Raw genomic sequence first — 19,184 nt, forward strand, 5'->3', positions numbered from 1 at the left:
CCAAAGTGGGAACTGGCTGTCCATTTCTCGAAATGGCCAATTTAGTTGTAAAATCACTGGCCAAAGTCCAATATTGGCCGGCCAATGTGCAAATTGGCTTCCCTGCCATTTCATAATTTGCCTGGTGTTGTGTCACTTTTTTTTGGACATGACAGAATCTGGAGAGGTGGAGAGATTAGAGTTAGGCAAAGGAGAGGGGAAGGTTAGTAGTAGGCCCATAATGGGGGAGTGGTTAATATTAGGCACAAGAGAGTGGATGTTCATTTTAAGCAGAGGAGAGGTGATGGTTAATGTTAGGCATATTTGGAAGAAAATGCTTTTTTTTTTGGTCACCTCACCAGCCAAGGTACGATGTATATTCTCTTACATCTGACCTTGGCCACATCTCTTGGCCACTTTCCACATTGGCCAGCCAATTTGGGAACTGGCCACACTTCTGGCTTTAGCCATAACATATATAATTGAGCATAACCAGCACAGCACCATTAAAGAGCTAATACTGTGGTTAAGGAAGGGCCCCTAGTGGGTCCCCCCGGTCCAAGAGCCCCATGCCGATACACCCTCTGCATCCCCTATTGCTATGCCACTGCTCACAAGCAAGGTGACAAGCTGTGGTCAAATGAATCTCATCAAGCTGATTTTCTATGGGCAACAACTGGAGATGCACCCTGATGAAAATGTATCATGCTTGTAGCCGGTGAAATCCTTGATATTTGAGGACACTATAGCATATCTGTAAGAGGCGTATTGCCTAGAACAGGGCTGTCCAACTCCAGTCCTAGAGAGCCATATTCATGTCAGTGTTTAGGATGGACAGGGAAATGAAGAGATGTGTTCCACACCTTTCCTGATTGATTAAGTCCCATCAATAAATTTGAGCTGTGCCAAAAATGTGTGAGGACCTCGGCCCTCGATGACTGGAGTTGAACAGCACTGGCCTAGTAAAAGGTGGCAATTTTTTATTCTGCGAGTTTAATTAAAAGCGGAAACTAGATCTCTAAGAAACAGACTATTAAACTCCCTTATATAACATAAAGGAATTATATGGACTATAGATGTAAAGAGCACCTGTCAGTTAAATGTTGTCTGACTTACAAACTGCATGTCAGTTCCTTGGTGATGAAGCATCTTTTCAGCTTCACAATTAAGGATTAGACTGCCCGGGACCTGGCCAGTGATAAATTCCTGTAAATGTCTCTGAAGCCTGGAACACGATCATGCCTATGTGATTCTGGGTGCACTAGATGCTGTGTACACATCAAGTTATATTCAAAAGGCTTGTGTCGGGTGCACTTTCAATGCTTATACATTATTTATTTTTCATCATACACATTTTACATGTGTGATAGATTTCATTTAAATAATTTCAATTTAAATGGCAAATATAGAGAATAAGTATCGGCTAACAAGCATACCTGTCATTGGCAGCTGTGCGTATGCTTATATGCATGCAAGTCACACACTAATGACTATTTACACAGTGCCTATTGCCATTACTTATATACATAAAATCATGAACAGTGAGTGCTCCCATAATCCTTAACCATTTTAGCTCATCTTCTCTGATCATTCAATGCTGTTGACAGTGCCAAAGAAATGACCCTCCAATAACTGGTGCAGGATTACTGGTGGCCTATAGCAAACAATCGCTTATTATATGCATGACCAGATTTCCATAGTACATTCAATGGATCTTTGCCTTCTGTGACACATGAAGCTAGTTAAATTTCAAACTCAAATTTCCCATGGTATTTCAGAACTTTAAATGGAGCACTGTATGTAAATTGCTGCCTAAAATTGGTATTCCTACCATTTAGTATTAATCAGTCATAAAATCTGTATATGTATATATATATATATATATATATATATATATATATATATATATATATATATATATATACACATATATATATATATATATATATATATATTTTTATTATTTTTTTTTCAGTGGTTCTAATCAGAATTAATTGTATATGCTGCACTTGATATTTAATCAGTAATTGTCCTTGATTTTATTACTTAACTATAGTTAGGACCAATATCTGAATAATGCTTTCTGATCATCTATGTTCATTTATTTGAAATTATGATAATCTTGTTAACAACTTTCTCCATTTGCATTGAAGCCAGTTTTTTTATATTTAATGTCAGTAAGCAGAATGTTATTGGTATTAAAGCAGGACTGATATCTTTATAATGCTCTGAGATGAGAGACAATTCCGGCTAAAAGAAACTGTGCTTTTGAAGTCCTTGGAAAGTTACACTTAAAAAACACAGATCTAGGCTAGCAATGGCTGGTTCAGGCCTGTCATTTGTGTCTCAAGCTCCATAAATGCTCACTTTGGTATTTAGGGGAGGGTGAGGCAATATTTTAACCACAGTAGCAGCTTTTATTTCCAGCAAAAGCTGCACTGCTTCTATTTCCAGCAGCCTTGGCTCCCATTGACTAACATTAGTTTATGCATTATTATGCAGTATGTGTGCCATCTTATGTTAGTCTATGGGAGTCAGGCTTGCTGGCTAAAGGATACCAAAGTCCTGATCCTGGAGATAAAAGACCATGCTTGAAGATAAGGTATCATCCTACCTTGAACCCTCCAATCCGTATGGCTCCTAGATCACGTCTGGTCTTTTTTCATGGTCGGGGTGAGGACCAAGTGATAAAGGCACAATCATGGCATCCAGTAGGAGAACAGAATTCCCTGCTTATCTCTGTCTGCTGATTGGTGGACCAAAGCATTATGGGAAACTAGCCCAATTTCCTGTGAATATTGACTATATTTGGATCTGACAAAACAGAGCCAAATTACCAATATTGAAGCAAATTTGATTAGATGGATGGTGGTCTTTTTCACATTGATGCAGAACTGACCTACTGTAGTTTAATCATTTCCTTAGCAGGGTGGCCCAGGTGTTTGGGTGGAGAAAACCTGCACAATGAGGTGGGAAAGACTGAATGAACATACATGCCGGAATTAAAATTACAAGCCTTAAGTTTCACAGTTTGTAGACTTAAATAAATGAAAGAGATGATTAAATCTTTTTATTAAAAAAAAATATGAACCACTTTTTCATTTTTACTTTTTTCCTGCCACCAGGGGCTGATGTAGCCCCAATGTCACCACACATACTAAATGACAGGGCCTCTTTAGAGACACTGATAGTGAGAAAAAATCTCTGCTATCTCTTCTGTCAGTGATGAAAAGCGCCTGACTTCCTTTTTAGGGTTAGGGTTAACCCTAACCCATCTGCAGCTTCCCAGACAGTGCTGGGAATTTCATCTGTCATTCTCTTGCCCATACAGCCACTCTATCCAGATCCTTCTTCAGTATCTACTGATGTGTTACAACATGACTTGCTACTTCATTTACTAGGTTATTAATAAATACACTGAAGAGTACAGGACCCAGTATGTACCCATTTTGAATTTGGTCCATTGACCAGGTTTCTTTGCCATTAGCCAGTCCCATGCACACAGATTCTTCCACAGTCTCTGCATCCTCAACTTCTGCACCAGACTGCTGTGGGAAACAGTGTCAAATTACACCTATAGCCTTCACAATATCCATTTTAGCATTCACCATCTTATAAAATCTAAGCAAGTTAGTAAAACAAGAACTGTCTTTAGAAAAGCCATGCTGATGCTGAGAAAATTGTTTATTCACTGCTATGAAGTGTTGACCAGCAATCCTTTAGAACAGTGTTTCTCAACACGCAGTTCGCGTACCCCAGGGGGTACGCGAGACCATAGCTGGGGGTACGCAGCCAGGAGGGGATGCAGCGCAAAACGGGGGAGCATGCTCACACATAGCGGTGGGGAGGGGGGTCCATTCCTCCCCCTAACTTGGACTCCCCCGTCAGCACTTCCCCTCCAACATGCATTAATAGCAGCGGCGGCGGCATGGTAAAAGGAACGCGGACTTACTTCCGCGTTCCACGCCAGAGGTCCTTCTCTCTCAGCGATGACGCTACTTCCTGTTTATCAGGAAGTAGTGTCAGGCTCAGAGAAGATCGGACCTCCGGCATGGAACGCATAAGTAAGTGTGTGTTCCTTTTACCATGCCGCCACCACTGCTATTAATGCATGTCGGAGGGGGAAGCGCTGACGGGGGAGTCCAAGGTGAGGGAGGGGGGGAGTGGACCCCCCTCCCCGCCGCTATGTGTGGGCATGCTCCCCCATTTGCGCTGCATCCCCTCCTGGCTATACTTTGGGCACACATGCCTGACTAAACTGTAGTCACCCATGCCTAGCTATACTGGGGGCATCCATGCCAGGCTGTACTAAGGGCACCCATGACTGGCTATACTGGGGGTACTTATACCTAGCTATACTGGGGGCACCTATACCTAGCTATACTGGGGGCATCCATGCCAATCTGTACTAAGGGCACGCATAACTGGCTATACTGGGGGGCACCCATGCCTGGCTATACTGGGGGGCACCCATGCCTGGCTATACTAGGCGGCACCCAATCCTGGCTGTACTGGGGGCACCCATGCCTGGCTATACTGGGGGCACCCATGCCTAGCTATAATGAGGACACCTATACCTATATATACTGTGGGCACCAACCCATGCCTGGCTATACTGGGGGCACCTATACCTAGCTATACTGAGGGCACCTATACTGGGGGCGGGCACCTATACCTGGCTATCTATCTATACTGGGGGCACCTATACCTGCGGTGCGGTATATATGCGGTATATATACAGTATATATATATACATACGTGGGGGGGGGGGGGTACTTGGCTGGAACTGAATTGCGGTATTAGGTACTTGGGTCGAAAAAGTTGAGAAACACTGCTTTAGAAGAAACCCACAAACGGTTTGCACACAACTGATGTTAAACTTACAGGTCTATATTTTCTCTATGTTTTTATTGTTTTACCCCTTTCTATATAAAGGGGTAAAGTGGACTGTACGCAATGCTACTGGAACTATCCCACTTGAAAGAAAGTCAAAGAAGATAAGATAAAATGTTTTGTAAATAATTAAATGTAATTCTCTTAATACCCAAGGACTTTTGATTTAATTTGATATCCCTAGGAATTTGATTTTCAGCTTCCATAACTTTGTCATCCTAATTCTATTTTACATTTCTACACTTCTTATAGTTGTTTAATGCAGCCCCGGTCCCCTCCTGTTTTAGGACCTTAAAGTCATTCCTTTTAAGATTATTTTTATCTCTAACCATTCTTTTCATCTATAGACTCCTTTTTTAATTCCTAGTTTTGTTACCATATGGGAAATATATGCTACAGTGGTAACTGACAATATTTGTAAAATTTGTAATTTCCCTTCAGTGTCACTAGTGTGAAGATAGAAATGTTCCATTCTCCCATTGCCCCAATGCAGGGCTTTAGCTACCGTTTCTGGTAATTTGGTACTGCAGCAATGTTGCGTTCCATACAGCGGAACGTACGCAACGGATCCGTACAAATGGATGCATGTGAACGGTTCCATAGGTTAACATTGGATCTGTTCGTAGCCGTTTCATTTGTACAGTATCCGTTCCGTTTACGGTCCACTTTTTAATGCTAATGTGAACTGGGCCTAAGAAGGAAGGAACAAATTTGCATCCAGAGCTGTTGTCTCCATGTTACCAAGCAGCAGGCCAGACATGTAAGAGCCCTTTCTCAGCTTCACCCTAGAGGGCAACACCTGAGAAGAATTTACATCTATGCCTTATTTAGCACATGATAAACAGGCAAAACCAACCACTAATTTGTTTCTTGGTGGTTTTTATAATCCTAACAGTGATGAAACAACCATTTAAAAACTCATTTAGCAAAGCTGTTTCTTTCCCTCCCTAAGGTGACATTAATTATCAATAGTCATAATTAACCAGTGTCCTAGTAACCAGATTATGAAAGATAGCAAATCTGAGAAAAACCTCATTCAGGAAATATCTGATGAACATTTTTTGCACTATAATTAAATGAGAAACCTTAATATAAATCCACCTCCATGTAAATTCCTTGGTATTGAAGCCAGATTACAATGGAGACAATCACTATTGCTGAATGCCATAATGCTAGTTAAATAGCTGCAAATGAGACATCTGTTGCGTGGTTAAGGGATTTTAGTCTGCTGAAAAACAGTATTTTTACTTAGCAATTTCAGTACCTATCGTAGAAATGGGAAAGCACAACTGTGAAATTATAGAAATATCTCATTTATAACGCCTGCGGCTACACAGGTAGGAAGTTCTTAAGTTTTCTCTTAAAAGAGAGGTCTAGACTGCACAGCAGCACCGATAAATATAGTAAGTGTGAACTGTGCTAGCAAATCATAGCCACTAGCTGCTGATTATTGGTTCAGAGCTAATTAACGAAGCTCCTACTTAATTTATCAGCAGCTATTAGAATTAGTTTGCCCCTTCCACTTCTTGGGTCAGAGGGGATATGGTAGTTGGCATGGCATGGGTGTGTGACTATTCATGTCAGTCTTGACAGAGGACCACTGTGAGTGGCTGAAGGAGGAGGTAAATACGAGTTTAGTGGTAGTAGAGTTGTTAATATCAATGGGGATTTGGAAGTTATTAAAATGATTGCAGGGATTTCTGTGGACAGAAAATGGGGCAACAAAGCACTGAAGAACATCAACTGTGAATCCAGATTGGTTATTTATGTAGCCACCTGTCCCTGTGGGCTACAATATGTAGGACGCACTAGCCAACAATTACGAGAAAGAATTGGCCAACACAAACGCAATATTCTGAAAGGCCTTGCCACACATGGCCTATCTAGGCATTTCAATTCAATTCACAATAGAGACCCAACAGGGGTCACTTTCACTGCTCTTGAGTACGTCAATCCCCTGATACCAAATTCGATCCAGACACTCAAAAATAGAGAGATGTTCTGGATCCAGACCCTGAAAACCTTGGTTCCTTTAGGCTTAAACGAACAATTAGAGAAAACGTTTTAGGAGTATCCTTAGCGGTAATCATATAGCTACCATGGGACATAATGCAGTACTCCACACTGCAGTTCTGATTACACCTCCCGTCAGCCCCGAGACAACAGATGATCACCCAGTCCACTCACTGATTTACGAAGATTTAGAGACATGTGCTGTACAGACACCATTTGACGATCATGCACATTCTGCACATTGGCACACATCATTCAGGGTATGCCTCATTTTTGATTATTCATTTTTATTGGGCTCACCTGGTTGCTCTCTTTTATCCTCATTTTTATCTAATTTTTATATTTTATGATATTCTATTATTGTTGTTGAGCTTATTTTAGGCGTATGTTATTGTAACCTATACCATATGTATCTGTATATTATTGTATGCACCCTTATTTTATTATCTTTTTATATCTTTTTATATCAGACTATACAACTAATTAATTAATCCCCTATCTACCTACTATGCACCCATTTAGCCTTATATGTAGGAATACACGGGATTTGTGTATACTCCATACATGAACCATTGTATGGAAATCCAGTATTGCAGTTCCAGTAACAATATCTTTTTCATCCACTAGATGGGGTTATACACAACACAGAATATCTATAAACTGCAACCTTTCCAATTTCATCATTTATATTTACATATGAATGGGTTACACTATCTAAGGCTCATCTCGTGTGAAGCCTAACGCTTTTTCCCACACTGTTTTCCTGCAATTTATTCATCTACTTCTTGGGCTCTAACAACATGCCACTCAGGCATTAGCCCGTGTGTGACTTTTAAATTCCGCCCAATTACGGAGGGACAGCCTCAACCAACATGGCTGCGTGAGGCATATGCCCTCAGATTACGTACATCCGCCCAGAGCGAGTACCCAATGGCAGGACAGACATCTGCAGCATTCATTTCCGCATACAGCGGAACACACCCACTTGTAGCTGCCGCCGTCCACTTCAATCTAGAGGGTATTTAGTAGCTGGCGTGCCGCCCGTTTGTCACAGAGGCGCCACGCTAGTACGGACCACTGCTGGGGTAAGTCATTTAGTCCTCTCCACTTGCCGCTCATATCTATTACACGTATAGCGGCGCTCCAGCCAGGATTAGCACCATGGCATCCTTAACTTTTGCCCTCCACACAACACAGTGCTCACCTCCCTTCATTGCTATAATCGCCCACTATGTTTTTCTCCTCCCTAGGAGCTAGTGATTTCCCCCCCCCCCCCCTTTTCTCACTCTATTCTTTTCTCAGCAATTCTCCTATCTCACTCTCCTCTCCTCACGAGCCCCCCTAAAAACATTTCCCTCATGAGTCAATAGATATTTACTGCCCCTCAGTGGGGAAACGGTATACAGTACAATGGCTATGATTATGACTATTATTGTTTGTGTGTTTTACCTCCATATGTATATAAATATACAATTGATCTATTATATTAACTTATCCATTCGCTAATGATTGAATGTTCAATACTGGAAAGACAAATCGAATTGATTATAGAGGGGTTTTATCTGATGGTATGGTCCTAAAGAGGCCACATGGATTTGATGAATTATTATGGTTTTTCGCGTGTGATCCGGATGGATCATTGCTCTTTGTATATTGTCACTTGTACAGGTAGTTTTCAAGTTTTTATTATGTTTTATTTATGTTGTTACTATTATTATTATTTTTTTATTTTCAGTTGCTCCTGCTTTTATGTGTTTTGCCTGATGAAGCGGGCTTGTGTCCCGTGAAACGCGTTGCAGATCAATTGTTGTTGGGAGTTTTGAAATTGATTAAAAATTTATATCCATTACCATATATTGTGGTGGTTATTTTTGTGGGGAAGGCAAATCCACCAGTGCCACCCACTTTTTATTTGGTTTTAATTGGCATCATTTTTATCCTGTTGGCGCCTCTGTTTTTTCATTACATGATACATCCACCTGGTGGATAGGTGTGGACACCTTTTTTTCTTCTACACAGAGAGCGACTTTTTAGCCTGAGCGGGGACAGGCCCAATTTCCCCGTCTGCGCTATAAGTGGTTGCCTGAACGTGGCAACCCACACTTGTGAGTATAATTCTTTTACTTTAACCATTTGACGTCCACTGTGTTACAATATCACACTATCGGGGGCTCTCGATTGTTCCTTTTTTTCTCTCCCTAAAGCACTGAAGAAGAAAGTGATAGTTGGACCAGAGAAGTTAACAAATTATGGGCCATGGCAATCTGGAAGTGAGTGGGAGAAGAGATGTGGACAAAGTGAAAGGGAAAAAAAAAACAGAAGTCAAAAGGCAAGTTTAGGTGTAACTGAGTTGAAGGGATAGAGCAATGAAAGAAAATTGCCTACTCCAGCACCTTGTTTATTTCCCTGCTTAGAGTGTGGCTGCTGTGTAAACCTTCATATAAAAGTGCAGAAGATTAGAGAGTAAGGGCCCATTTTCACTAGGGTTAAATGTGGCCCAAATTTGTGTCCCTGCAGGTGAGTTAGGTGAGGAAACGCTGCCTATATTTTCAGTTGTTTGCCATCCGTATTACAATTGTTTGCAAAATTGCAGTTCAATATTTTGCCAATCTGATCCCTAGCTATGCATGGCTGGGCTAAGTGATCTGGATGCATGCTCGCATCACTTCAAGTGCAAGATGCACACCGGCTAGTGGAGCCCTAATAGTGATATTTCAGAAAGACTCATTTCTAGTAAATAGCAATACAAAGGCTTTTTTTTCATCTTTTCATTTTTTTATGTGAAGAAAATATATGTCATTTACAGAGAACAGTTTTCACTGTGGGCATTACTATGGAGGACTGTGTCCAGAACATCTAGCATATAGTAACAATCTTCACTGGCTGTAATAATGTGACTGGAATCCATTCAGAATAATAGAAAGCAGAACTATAGCTTCAAAGGTGTGTAAATAACTCATCATCTGCAACTCTGTGTGTTCCTGTCTCTCTCTCTCTCTCTCTCTCTCTCTCTCTCTCTCTCTCTCTCTCTCTCTCTTTCTTCCTCATGCAGTGTAAACAGAGTTTACAGCCAGGAATATCTCATTCTGAATGGGGGGGGGGGGGCATCCAAGCAAGGAAAAAGTATAGGTATTTCTCTTCAGATCCTTCTCTGCATCTAAAAAAATCCCTAAGCTATTTTCATATGATCTGTGAAGAAGCAGTGTGTGTGTGTAAGCAGCGCAAAAACAAACAATAAATTATTCCTCCACGAATAGTGACAGAGAAGTGGAACCTATCTACATGGCACAGCTCTAGCCCTGATGCCGACACAAACTGTTACAAAAGCTTATAAACAAAGCCTTTTCTTCACACAGGTTGTCATCAGAGACCTCTGAAAAGCTTTCTACTGTTGCTGACTAAAAGCTCTAAAGGTATGTGGGGTTTACAGGACAGTTTCTTTGATAGTTCCTCTTTAAGAATGTTCAGAGTTGTCGATAAAAAATGTGTTTGTGTGTTTGAATTTATGAGACCATGTGAATGTTGTATAAAAATGTATGCAGCTTAAAAATAGATCAATTGAATCCTGCCCAGAAAGAATTTGATTGGCCCATTTTCAAGGTGCATAAATTAGCATACAAAATGAACATACTCTTGCAATAAACTCGGAATCATTCGCATCTCATTGACTATTCCTAACCAAAGAAAAAAAAAAGGTCCGATAAAAATAAAAAGTTTCAAATAGAATAAAAATCCTGAAGGTCAGCATTATGATAACAATTATTTGGCCATTCTGGTTTTATTCCTGTTTAAACTCTTATAGAATACTACAGTTTGAACAATGTTGCATAATATTACTGAGATCAGAGGCTGACTAGATCACTTAGACAAACAAATGACAGCGCTCATAGGCTGCAACTGAAATAAAGACAGACAGAGGCATGCAGAGCCCCACAGGGCTAAATACATGCCTTGAATGCAAATCAGATGCAAATTATGTACTAGTTCCTAATCTAGAATTTAAATGCAAATTGAAGCACATGGATGGAGCTAGCCATAAGTATACTTACATTTGTAATATATTTGGAAGCGCTGCCAATGTCTCCTGCTGTACAAAACTCATGTAAGTATGCTTATGGCTAGCTGCATCCATGTGCTTCAATTTGCATTCAAATTTTAGATTAGGGACTATTACATAATTTGCATCTGATTTGCATTCAAGGCATGTATTTAGCCCCTGTGGGGCTCTGCATGCCTCTGTTGGTCTTCATTTCAGTTGCAGCCTATGAGGGCTGTCATTTGTTTGTCTGTTTGAAGAAGTGTGCATACCATTTTATGATTAGCAGCACTAGGAAAAAATGTATGTTTTTATTGTCAGACTAGCGGTAGGTCTTCCCTTAGAGGGCCATTCATCGCTGTGGGTAGATCTAGTAGGGAATAATTTGTGAACATATTATTTATACTGAAGCTAATACCCTCCTTTTCTGTATCTGTTTTGAATGCAAGTTGTGTAATTTTGTCCATATTGTGGAGCTCTGCACATCTATTGCAGGTAGTTAATTCGGGTGTAGCCTCTATTTGGAAGCGCTGACAATGTCTCCTGCTGTTCATAACTAGATCACTTACATACAGCCAACAACAACAGAGTACTACAAATCTATAGAGTAGGCATACATATTATATTAAAAGACTCATGAAGCAAGAGCTAGATGGAGGCTGCAATATTTATTTCCTTATAAACAATACCAGTTGCCTGGCTGTCATGTTGATGATTCTGGGCTGGCATCAGCCGTTTCTGAATCTCCTGAAACCAGCATGCCCATAATCTTGTCAGATTTTTGTCAGAAACATCTGATCTGCAGGCTTGTTCAGTTTCTAAGGCTAAAAGAACTAGAAGCAGAAGACCAGCAGGACTGCCAGGCAACTGGTGTTTACATTTAAATAAATATGTAAGCCTCCTTATCCCTCTCACTTCAGGTTCCAACATACTTTGTCATCCCTTGAGGAATATGTAGGATAGTCTTCCCTTCCCTACATAATAACTGCAGAGTAGTGGTATAAATAGGAGAAGCTGTGAAAATTCATATTAACCATATATAAATAAGAAGAATATTGATTTCCATCTATTTCAATACAGTTCCATGTTTCGTAATAAACTGTCTCTCTGTGAAATGTAAGCTATTTTACTGCTTCTCAGCCTGCGACTAATTATAACTTTTGTTAATTAATTTTTGCCAGCAGCACAAAAACCTGAAACTAAAAATTAGCATCAGTGTCCTTTGGTGCCAGAGAATATGTGACAGGTATACCTGTTGATTACAGGGCCCAGATGGCATGATAAACAGGTCTGTGGTGGGCAAGTCTGGCCATCGCAGGGCCCAGATGGCATGGAAAACATTTCTGAAAAAACAGCATCTTGCTGCGTAGCTGGTTGTCTCCTCTTCACGGGCATGCTGATGGCTTTGGCATTCATTCATATTTACTACACTAGTTAAGTTGCTTTAGGGCTGCATGAATTGTCTAATCTTCTGAAATGCCTTTTGCCTTTGGCTCAACTTTGATCTGGAGAACTTTGTCCACAATCTGTTCTTGTGAAAGTTTTACTGTGATCTTACATGTATTCTTTCAAAGGGGAAAAGGTCAAACGTTTTTCCAAGATAAAGAAAACAAACATTTCACCCATGACTTAAACCACGACTCCTATTAGAAGTCTTTATTCACATTATCCCCTCCATGGTGTGAATAAATGTTTTTATTCTCTTGTTTTTATTTTATAATGTAGCTATAATTAAATATATAAACATGCAAGTATCTGTCAACCATTTGCATCAAAGCTACTTAATGACTAAATGAATACTCAAACTGGATAATTTACACTTAACTCACATAACACAAGTGAGCCATCCATCACTATCAAAGCTTAGTTAATGTGGACCGAGCAGTTTGGCGAAAATACAAACTGGACTAAAAGGCTGCTGGCCGCTGCCTACCATAGTTGCTGCCATTCACCTGTCCTGGCACACCCTAATTGTAGGTGGCATGCAAGGGTGGGCAAGTCTATCACCAAGCTTTGCTTTCCTTCCCTCTACTCCAACAAGGAAAGGGTTGTTAGTTATACTGAGAAAGCAAGCAAGACAAGAGTACAGTTTTCTCTAGTACATTTCTGTATATTGCAGTGGAAACAACCACCACTGCTGACTAGGGATGCTCGTTCGGACTCCATGGAAATGCATGTTCCGCATTTCTGATTGGAAATTGAATTTCCGTATCGGAATTCGGAAATCTGTAATACAAGTGCGGTAGGCGGATTTTCGCGGAAATCGTGGACATTTCTGCGGAAATTTAAAGTGAAGGGAAACCGCATTTTTTTAAAAATGAAGCAAATACTTACCTAAGGAGAGGGAAGGCTCTGGGTCATATAGAGCCTTCCGTCTCCTCTCTCGGTACTCTCTATGCTGTGCTGGCCCCCCCCCCCCCCCCGTTTCAATCCCCCGCCGAAAGGGTATTTGTAAGTCTTCGGGAGCCATGTCCTCCCGAAGACGTGCGGGTCCATACTGCACAGGCGTGAGCGTGCAAGAGAGCGTGCTTGCGCAGGCGCAGTACAGGGCCGCCCTTCTTCAAGAGCACTCGGGCTCCCTAAAGACTTCTGAAGCCTCCTTCGGCCGCGTAAAGCAGTATTTGACTAATTTAGTCAAATACTGCTACTGGGCGAGCCAGCACTGGAATGAGGGGACCAGGAGAGGAGCGAGAAGGCTCTATAGGACCCAGAGCCTTCCCTCTCCTTGGGTAAGTATCTGTCTCATTTTTTTAAAAGCGGTTCCCATACACTTTAAGCCGACTTTAACATTAATTTTCTCAAAACCTACTAGGTCTTTTTGAAAGATGTTTTCTTGTTCCCACTCTTCTGCTTAACATACTCTGAAAATGTGGTGTTTGTAGCACCTTCGTGGGCTTTGCTATTAACCACTAAAGTCAGCTGCCATTGACTGTAATGTAAAAAGCGGAAAATCCGCATTACCGATATGCGGTAATTTTAAGCCATTCAGAAGACTCAGAATTAATAAGCGAATTAGAGAATTCAGAAATGTCCGCCTTAATCCCCATTCTCTTATTGGTTTATTCATTCTGAGTCTGCTGATTATCATAAAATTACTGCATATCGGTAACGCAGATTTTCCGCATTTTACATTACAGTCAATGGCCGCCGACTTTAGAGGTTAATAGCAAAGCCCCCATAGGTGCTAGAAACACCACATTTTCAGGGTATGTCGAGCAGAAGAGTGGGAACAAGAGGAAAAATATTTCAAAAAGACCTAGTAGTTTTTGAGAAAATCCGCATCGGAATGCAGTAATCAGTAGCGTACAGTGGAATTGGTAGCGGTAATCAGCAATGGCGGAAAGCGGATTTTCCACGGAAGTGTAAATTGACATTTCTGACCATCCCTACTGCTGACACAGAGGCAAATTGCCGACATGCAGCTTGTCAGCAATCTTGAGGGGGAAAGGGCGTCCCTTGCGGGAGAGGCACCCCTGCAAACCGCTCACTCTCGACACTGGCAGAGGAGGGGTCCGGGAGCTGCGGGCACTAACTGATCCAGCTTGCCCCCCGGATTATGATTTTTAGTACAAAAAAAGCTGGCTAGGGTTCTCTTTAAACCAGATAATGATGCTTTTACATAGTGTTATTACATATATTCTTTTAATTAAGATCATTGTAGACTTTATTAATTATAAATCTATTAACGCATCTGCTTATCTTCCTAGGAAATGAATAATGGAATATAATGTGATGTGATGTGATGTGATGTGATGTAAGATAATTTTCAAATGAAAGCTTATGTACTCATACAGGTCATGGACAAAGTAATGGAAACACCTTGAAAATCAGCAAAATATATTTTAATATGGTGTAGGTCCATCTTTTGCAGCAATTACAGCCTCAATTCTCCGAGGTATTGATTCATACAAATTGTGAATTGTTTCCAAAGGAATTTTAGCCTATTCTTCAGTTAAAACACCCTCCAGTACTTTTAGAGACGATGGCGGCGGAAATAGACTTCTTACTTGAATTTCTAATAACGACCATAAATGCTGAATAATATTGAGGTCTGGGGATTGTGGTGGCCAGATGAGATGATCATCTTCATTAGAATGTTCCTCATGCCATTCTTTAACAATTCTAGCTGTATGGATTGAGGCATTATCAAGATGGCATTCCCCTCCGGAAACAGTTCTTGAACCATAGGATGAACTTGGTTGCCCAAAATTCCTAAACAGTCTCGGCTGTTAATTCTTCCATGAAGGGAAATCATTGGCCTGGCGGATTTCCAAGAAATAGCACCCCAGATCATCACAGAACCCCCGCCATGTTTTACGGTTGGGAGAAGGCAGTCTGGATGAAATGCTTCTTTCGGCTGTCTCCAAATGTACACTAGGCCGGAGGCCGGAAATAAGGTAAACGATGATTTGTCAGAGAAAATCACATTTTCCACTGCTCGAGGGACCAATTCTGGTGGTTTCTACACCACTCTAAACACTTTGAAACAGTTGTCTTTGGGAGCAGAGGTTTTCTAATTGCAGTTCTTCCGTGTAATCCAGATTTGTGCAGCTCCCGATGAACAGTTTTTGAGGAAACTAGGTTCTGTAGGTGTTCATTCAGCTCTGCAGTAATTTTAGGAGCCGTGGTCTTGTGAGCTTTTCTAACAATTCAATTTAGAGTCCGACGGTCTCTCTCAGACAGCTTCAACTTTCTGCCACAACTGTGCTTTGCTGAGGACGTTTTTCATTCTCTTTCAAAGGCAGTCATTACGTTTGCCAAGCATTCGGGCGGTTTCTGTTACAGTAGCACCTGCCATACGAGCACCAACAATTTGGCCTCTTTGAAAGTCTGAGAGATCTGCCATTTTTATAAATTATAACCAACTTTGGTTTGAATATCTGTAAAAAAAAAACCAATTATTTTAATTAAACATATCAAATAACAAAAATAATAAACAAAAAAAAAATTAACACATGTCAAGTTTTGATTGCTTAAAACATGTTCAAAGATTATGATGCCAAAATGTTAGGTGTTTCCATTATTTTGTCCAACCCCTGTAGTTATACTGCTGATTTGTAAATTTAAGCATGTAAATGGTGTGAATAATTAAAACAAATGTAGTTCATTAATATGTCAAAACATGTTTAAATTTATATCCCATATTGAGTCTGTTTAATGGAAACTTATCATATGATGTCAGATGTATTATCATAGGGCACATTTAGTTAGAGGAACATGTTGAAGCAATTAGAAGTTACAGAAGTATTGTCTAATAAAGTGAAAGAATAGTGAGCTAACTGCCTGCACTTCCTTGTGGTCAGTTAACAACAACAACAACAACAACAAATAACATTTGTAAAGCGCTTTTCTCCCGTGGGACTCAAAGCGCATAAGCATGGCTCCGACCATCGTGGTAAGCCACCTCTCACAATAAAGGACTAATAAGGAGACTAAAGGTGGCCATACACTCATTAGATTAGCAGCAGATAGATCATCAGATAGATTTCTGATCTATATGATGTGTTTAGGAACATCTTTTACTAGGAATTGATTTCCAGTAGATTTCAGTTTGAAATGTATTGAAAATCGATCTGATGGCATTTTTTTGCCATCAGATTTCCATTAGGGCCAACGCAAAATGATAAGCAATCTCAACAGATCAACCTAGATTTTCCAGCCTGCCAGATCGATTAAAATCAATCGAAATCGATCAAAATCATCCTCAAATCGATCGATTGGTTAATCGATTTGCAATCGGCCAATCGATCGATTGATTTGATCGATCGATCGGCCAAAAATCGGCTGAGTGTATGGGCCCCTTTAGAAGGTGGAAGGAGTGGGGCCAAAGTACATTTTTAAAGAAACATTTTGTAATTTGCATAATATTTCAGTAAACAGCACCTTTGGAACAACTGACTGAATTGCCATTCAAAACTCCAGGTCAACTTTTTTTTAAATACTTGTATTTTTAATATTTGCAGTTCACAGATTTAAAAAAAAAATAAGCTTACTTCTGCACAGGGGCGTTTCTAGGATCCTAAGAGATCCGGGGCACCGGAAGCAGTAAAAAAGGGTGCATATGACTAGTGGCCAAAAAGGGAACCGCCATAGACTGCAATGCAAAATATCAGTTATTGGGTGCCCGACAGGAAAATTGGGGGCCCGAGAAATAGCGGTTGCAGGGATCGTGTTAACAAAAGTTTTAGTTTACAGAATAAGGTTTATTATAAATATCGGTTACAAGTTTTTAACTTTTTAACTGTGTGGTTTACTTATTTTTTCATTTTTAAATTTCGCTTATAGGAGCTTTTACTTATTTTTTCGTTTTTAAATTTCACTTTCAGGGCTGTGACAAGTAAATTATCGTTTAAACTTATTTTATCATTTAAAATTCATTTTTTTATACATATAATGCTTAAATATTGTTTTCAACCTGATTCTTTTGCAAATACATCGCTTTTGGTATTAACTTTGTTTTTTTACACTTACAATGAGTTAATTATAGTTTTATTAAATTACTTTACTAATATAACGCTTTTAATATTACCGTTATTTTAAGATTTTTAATGCGTTTGTGATTGTAAGGCTATCTATTCTAATATATATATATATATATATATATATATATATATATATATATATATATATATATGTATGTATATATATATATATATATATATATATATATATATATATATACCTCTATTTATAATATTATTAAATATTATTAATGTGTACGTGATTATAAGGCTATTTATTTTATTACAAATATTTAAATTTTTAAGGCTATTTATTTTATTACAAATATATAAATTATTCTATTCATGTTATTTATAGTGAAGTATTTTAAGGATTAAATATATTATTGTTTATATGTGTGTAAGGGTGTTTGTGCAGTGGGGATGGATAGGGTTAGGCACCACCAGGGGGATGGTTAGGGTTAGGCACCACCAGGGGGATGGTTAGGGTTAGGCACCACCAAGGGGATGGATAGGGTTAGGCACCACCAGGGGAGATTTAGGGTTAGGCACCACCAGGGGGTGGTTAGGGTTAAGCACCACCAGGGGGGTGGTTAGGGTTAGGCACTACCAGGGGGGGTCTTAGGGTTAGGCACCACCAGGGGGGTGGTTAGGGTTAGGCACCACCAGGGGGGTCTAGGGGTTAGGGATAGGTACAGGGAGGGTTCTGTGTGAGAGTAGGGTTAGGTATAGTTACAGTACTATATACACCACCAGGGGGGTGGTTAGGATTAGGCACCACCAGGGGGGTCTAGGGGTTAGGGATAGGTACAGGGAGGGTTCTGTGTGAGAGTAGGGTTAGGTATAGTTACAGTACAATATAAACCACCTGGGGGGTGGTTAGGGTTAGACACCACCAGGGGGGTTGTTAGGGTTAGGGATAGGTACAGGGAGGGTTCTGTGTGAGAGTAGGGTTTGGAATAGTTGCAGTACAATATACACCACCAGGGGGGTGGTTAGGGTTAGGCATCACCAAGGGGGTCTAGGGGTTAGGAATAGGTATAGGGGGAGTTCTGTGTGAGAGTAGGGTTAGGTATAGTTACAGCACAATATATGTAATATATACAAATTATTAAATTATGTATATTTACACAAAGGGGGGGTCTAGGGGTTAGGGATAGGGATAGATCTGTGTGAGCCTAAAGTTAGGTATAATTGCAGTAACATACTTGTAAATTCTACCATTCTATTACTATGCTTAACACAAGTGTAAATATCGTTTTTTGTTATAGATGCTATTTGATGTTTTATTTCAGAATTAATTTGTTGTTATAGACAGTGTTTTGCCATTTAACCACTTCAGGATTCTGCGTACGCTTAAGTACGCCCCTGAATCCTGAAGTGGATTCCATACGAGCGGCCATTCCATGTCAGTTCACGGAGGGTGTCTCCGTGAACACCCTGCGAGCCGCCGATCGCGGCTCGCAGGGTAAATGTAAACACACAGGGAAGATCTTCCCCGGTGTTTACATATATACGGCGCTGCTGCGCAGCAGCGCCGTAGAGGAGATCGGCGATCCCCGTCCTCTGATTGGCCGGGGATCGCCGGCATCTGATAGGCTAAAGCCTATCCCATCCGTCCTGCGCCACTCACAGGGGGAGTGAGAGGAAGGGAAGGGGAAGGAGGCCAGGAAGCGCTGCGGAGGGGGGCTTTGAAGAACACCCCCCCCCCCGCAAGCGCAAGCAGCCAGCGGCGATCAGACCCCCTCAGCAGGACATCCCCCTAGTGGGGAAAAAAGGGGGGAAGTCTGATCGGCCTGGCT

The 19,184-nt window shown here is 40.6% G+C and overlaps 1 long non-coding RNA gene across 2 annotated transcripts in view; it reads left to right on the plus strand.

Annotated features, from left to right (window-relative positions):
* Positions 1-19,184, plus strand: part of LOC137546003 (uncharacterized) — a 404,443-nt gene that overhangs the window by 47,972 nt on the left and 337,287 nt on the right. Inside the window, exon 2 of one of the 2 annotated variants that reach the window (XR_011026145.1) lies at positions 10,242-10,298. The exons of the other annotated variant lie outside the window; for it this stretch is intronic. This is a non-coding gene — a long non-coding RNA (uncharacterized lncRNA). The remainder of the gene's footprint in view (positions 1-10,241; positions 10,299-19,184) is intronic. 2 annotated transcript variants of the gene reach the window in all.

Source organism: Hyperolius riggenbachi, chromosome 2 (assembly GCF_040937935.1).
Source record: "Hyperolius riggenbachi isolate aHypRig1 chromosome 2, aHypRig1.pri, whole genome shotgun sequence".
NCBI lineage: Eukaryota > Metazoa > Chordata > Amphibia > Anura > Hyperoliidae > Hyperolius > Hyperolius riggenbachi.